General features: G+C 33.7%; 1 pseudogene; it reads left to right on the plus strand.

Annotated features, from left to right (window-relative positions):
• The first annotated feature begins 1,161 nt into the window (after window positions 1–1,161).
• On the plus strand, window positions 1,162–5,515 carry LOC131605204 (uncharacterized; annotated as a pseudogene).
• Window positions 5,516–5,772: the final 257 nt, after the last annotated feature.

A 5,772-nucleotide genomic window follows, 5' to 3' on the forward strand; every position in this document is an offset into this window, starting at 1 on the left:
TTGGTCATTCCACAGTGAGTGCAGACTCGATTCCCTCTTCCTCTACCACCAGAAAATCGACCACCTCTAGTACTACCTCTACCACGATTACTAGGGTTGGATTTAGGCTGAGACTGTGGATAGGAATTTTGATTGGAGACAGCCAACACCTTGACTTCCTCAATAGGTGTAATGGCTTGTCTTTCTTGTTGAACAAGCAAAGAATATACTTTGCAAAGATTTGGCAAAGGATCCATTAGCATAATTTGGGATCTTATGGCCGAGTATTGATCATTTAAACCTTTCAAAAATCTGATAACATGATCACTCTCTCTATACGAGCGAATCTTGGTAATGGCAAGACAAGTAGAAATGCAAGAACATTCAGGAATTGGTCTAAAATTATCTAATTCCTGCCATAGAATCTTCAATTTTGTATAATAAGAAGAAATAGAAGCATCACCTTGCTTCAGCATGCATATTTCTTCTTGAAGATCTGAAATGCGAAAAATGTCGCCATGGTAAAACCGATCTTTCAACTCATTCCACATGTCAGTGGCATTATCCATCCACAAAATGCTTTGAGCGATTTCAGCTTCAACCGAGTGATTGATCCAAGACATGATCATGGTGTTGCATCTGTCCCAAGCCACTGCATTCTGATCCAGATCTGATGGACGAGGTAGTGAACCATTGATGAAATGAAGCTTATTCTTGGATCTAAGAGCCATAGTCATGGATCTTGACCAAGAGTGGTAGTTATTGCTGGAAAGAAGAGGAGTAACAAGGACTAAAGCAGGATTTTCATTAGGATGCATGAAATAGGGATTAAGAGTATCAGTTTGATAACTCTTATGGCCAGATCCACCATTGATGTTGCCAATCGGAGAACCCATGGATGAAATCAAAAAGGAAAGAAGCAAGAAAAACTGAGATGAAAGGTGAAACGGAACGGAGGAGATTGATGATTAGCAAGCACAGCGGAAAAAGAATCACCAGATACTCGATGATACCATGTGAGAACTCAAGTTCAATGAAGCTTAACCATGGCTGCACCTCAATGATACATGGCTGTTACTTGAGAACTAAGCAATAACAGAAATCTTGCGTGAGGGTGAAAGAAGAAAGTTTGTTATTCATCAATCTCAAACTGTTACAATGCATGAGACTTTGTTTATATACATGGTGAAAACATGTAACTAACTAATAACTAACTATCAATGATTAAGCATCTAACACTTAGTTGGTTATTTCAGTTAGGGTTCTATTTTCACTATTAACAGTTGGTCCTATAAAGCTCGCGTTTGATAAAGCTAAAGCTTATAAAAAATCGATTAAATCTAACTCTGGTTTGAGAATTGAGGAAAGTGGTGGTAAGGGAGACAATTCGGTTAAAGAGAACCCAAATGTTGTTGATGGAGGGAAAAAGGATTTGCCGGATTCGTTTAAGATTGCTATGGAGAAGGCTAGAAAGTATAAGCAGCTTATACTTAATTTATGAACTTATCAAGGTAAATGAACTTAATTTATGAAAGCAGCTTATCATATGTTGAAGCTTATCTATTTGTATAAATGCCAACCTTTTAAGAAATTTATGAAACTGTTTTCAGCTTGTTACTGCAAGCTCTTCAGAATAGCTTATTGAAACAGCTTATAAATGATCTAAAAACAGTTTATAGATAAGCACTTATATAACATGTGTTTATTATGTCTTTATTTGTTTTAAAATATATAGGATTACAGGGAGGGAGTTTGAGGACATGGGATGAAAATATGAATGACAAAAGTGTTGGTAAGAAAGTAGAACTGTTTTCAAAGATAGATTTTGTGGGGCTTGGTTTTGCTGATAAGCCGAAGACAGTGGGACTGCCGGCTGGGCTGGTTCCTATTTCAGACCCCTACTTAGACGGTGACTTTCCTGAGGTGGAGTTTATCGTCGGAGACTCAACCAAGTTTGATACAAAAACAAAAGCTCCGCAACCTGAACAGACATCAGAAGATGAGTCAGATCTGTACAAGCCAAAAGTTTTTACATGAGGTGTATTTCCCAGACCTAACAATATTTCAAAAACAGTATGTATTTAGTATTTGCAATATGAACCTTTAGGCTATGATTGCGAGTTTGGAGGGGAAGGGAGGGGAGGGCTTTGAAAAATAGTAAGGATTGGGGGAAAAGAATAGAAAGATTTTAGTTTGGAGGATTTTGGAGGATTTGATTTTCTTCATAACACCAAAAATCCCCTAATTTGGGGAACTCAAAATTTATATTAAAAGAGGGCTTTGGAGGGTTTTGGAGGGCTCAGACAAAATGATCAAATATAATTTTTGTTGTTATAGTATTTCAAAAAGTAATTATACATTAATGATAAACATTATTTTATCATTCTAAACAAAATCTTTTTTTCAAAAAATGTTAAAATTTTCTTTATATTTTTTTAAAAAATTAATTTTTGAAGCCCTTCCTTTCCCTCCCCTTCAAACTCCCAAACATAGCCTTATAGTTCACTTGTTTGTGATACTGATATGATTTCCCTTTCAAATATACATTTTTGGTTCTCGGCCTATTCAGTTTGGAGGTGGAAGAGTTATACTTCCTGGAGAAGTTTTAGAGACTGCAGAAGAAAAAGCTACAAAAGAAGAGCGCACAAAGCAAGTGCTTGCTGCTTACAAGAAGAATTATGGATTAAATATTGATCCAAAGTTAAAAGCCGAGTGCCAGGAGGTAAGCATAACTATTTGTATCCCAAAATCTTACTGCCATCATTTCCTTTTTTTTAAAACATAAGTATGTATTGTTTTCGTTCTCTCTGCAATATTTGTATGCGTGTGAGGATATTTTAAATTTTTAAGGAAAAAGAAATTGATGGCTTAAGATGATCACCTCTCTTTATTTTATTTGTTTTTCAAAAGTTATATTGTTCAATTTCAACAATAATGTGCAAGGCTCTAGATAGTTGCTTTTGCTTGTTAATTTGTTATTAGCCTCTTTAATTGTTTATCTGTTGCTTAGTAATTCAAACATAATTTTATTTCATGAATTGTATACAATATCATAGGAATTGAACAAAGGGGACTTGTTAATGGATGCGGGATAACTGAAGGATGCATTACCCTACTATGAGAAGGTTATTGATAAACTACCCTTCCAGGTACACGCTTATATTTCAATCACTTACGTGCCAGTTTTTTAGAGGTGGGGGAATGCATGTCTATCTTTCCAGTAAGAACATAATATCATGCTTGATGAAGGTAGACACAATAAAAGCACCAGTGGAATGAGATGAACTTTTTTTTTTCATCAAACCAAAAGGGTATTTTGATTGTCCTTTTAAAAATTATTTTCAGATTTGTTGAGCATTACATTGTGCTTAACATTTGAACTTTTGAATGTCATGCATAACATATACTCTAGCAGGGAAACTAGGAAAACATATATATGGAGGAATATGTGTATGAAATTGAACATGTCTGTGCAGAGTGAGCTCCACGGATTAGCAGCCTTACAGTGGTCGATTTGTCTAGACTCCCTCAGTAGGTATGTTTGTAATGTTCTTGACATATCTAAATTTCTCATGTAATATACCTTGTTGTGTTTTACATAGGATTGAAGACACTGTAATTTACATATGCAAGGTAGTTATTTCGGGTTTGTGCATCATGATACACTCACAGCACAACTGTGTTGTCTTTCAAAGTTAGCTATAGAGCATATAGTTTAACGTAAAAGGTTAAATGATTGAGTAGTTTTTAAAACAGGTCATAATATTGCATTGTGTTCGGTTCGATAGGTTTGTCTTGGGTTGCCTTGTTGTCTCCAACATTGTCATCACTGTCGAGATTAATTCAGAAATTTGGATTCAAATAAGTTTTTAAGAGGCAAATTTTGGTAAGTTAATGGTTTTGTTAGTTTTCATAAGTTTGAACCGTGGACCTCCTTCGGTGTCTTAAATAAGTCTATCTCCTGTTCTTGGAACTATTTCATTGACTACTGAAAAGCTAATCTTTGAAACTTGTACAAACATCCCAAGTCTAAGATAATTGAGCAAGTGTGACTGATAACTTGTATAGTGAGAATGTCTATTGTAATCCTTGTGTAGGGATACCTAGTATTGTAAGTTTGTAACCACTTGGAATGGATTTTCAAGTTTACCCAAAAGTTGCAATCTTGTTCTGAGATAGTGAATATAATTGTTTTTTTATCAAGTAACCTTGTGGCTGGAATTCTCCCTTAAAAGGTGAACAAGTGGGATGTCGCGGGTTCAATCCTGCGCCCCTGTATCATGTTAATTGTGTCGTTCTCATTTTATTTGTGTTTTTTATGGATTTCTATTTTCTATCCGTGGTGTGCGGTTTTACTTTTTCCATCAAAGTATACAAGGGATGAGATATAACGAATACATAGTGAAGACTTAGATGGGATTTCGCTAATGCTACTACACGAAAAGCGGTGAAATCTTAGACTGGGGAAGGGGGAGAATAATATCATTTCTTTGCTGAAACTCAACTATATTTTATCTACACACCATGTATTCTATTGAAGTTGAACTGCAACTTTTATTGATATAATAACTTGTAGTATCAGTTAACAATTTAAATCATATAAACATGTCACTGCCAGTCGTCTACAACTAGGACTTCATTCATAAACAACCATAGAAGTGTATGTGTTTTGCTGATTATTAATGAACTGTTTTTTCTTCTTAATAAAAAAATTTCCAATATATTTTAATGATTGACAGGCACAGTGAAGCACGAAGTATGTATGAAAAGCTTCAATCTCACCCAAATGTTCAAGTAAGCAAGAAAGCAAGACATTTCACGTTCAGTTTTCAGGTAGTTTCCGGTGGCTTTTAAGTTTAGGAGTTTATGTAAAATGATTTGCTAAATACCAGTGGAACACATAACTAATAGGAAATTTTACAATAGTTGATTCCCTTGAAAATAATATTTCGCAACATTTTTTACATGAAAGCTTGTAAATGGACATCCATTCTCCAACTTTACTTTATAATAAAAGTAAAAATGGGGAATTTAAGTTAGGAAAATGGAATTTATTTTTCTACATTTAAACATATTTGGATCTAGCTCTGTCGTATTGCTTGCTTCTGCTCAACTTGTTCTTAAGCTTTGTTTTCTTTCCATGGTAGTGATTTTCTTTCTTTGCTAATAAAAAAAGAATATTGATTTGAATGTAAACTACAATAAATATATTTTCATTGGATATTTCTTATACATGAACTCTTGCAGGCTATGGAAATGATGAAGGTGAGGACAGGTTCTTCAAGTTATTCGAAGAACACATTCTATGAGAGTTATTTCGATGCCTTTATTGAAAAGAAAATAGACTACACCGTTAAAGTTAAAGATGAAGTGGTTAAAGAAAGTTCAATGAATCAGGTTATTCTGTATTTTCTTTTTCTAACTTCTCCTATTTTTGTTGTACTACTTCTTGCAGTACAGAAAAGATTATAAATTTCTTTATTTTGTCTGTATATAAGTCCTTGAAACACAAGATATAGAGTGTATCCAGTTTGGAAGATGCAAATTCACCTTAACTTTTAATATCAAATTTACATGGTTAGTCTTGTGCTCACTCTAATAAAGATCATTCGAACTTCTAAAATACACAAATAAGAAGAAAAAAAACTACACTTTATTTGCTACGGATTATAAAAAATATATATTTTGATATTCAAATTTAAAGGTTTTTTTTAAATAATATTGTGTTTTTATCATAATAAATAATCAAATTTTATAAAATCAATTGTAAAAAAATTAAATTAAATGACTCAA

Source organism: Vicia villosa, linkage group LG5 (assembly GCF_029867415.1).
Source record: "Vicia villosa cultivar HV-30 ecotype Madison, WI linkage group LG5, Vvil1.0, whole genome shotgun sequence".
In the NCBI taxonomy this organism is placed as follows: Eukaryota; Viridiplantae; Streptophyta; class Magnoliopsida; order Fabales; family Fabaceae; genus Vicia; species Vicia villosa.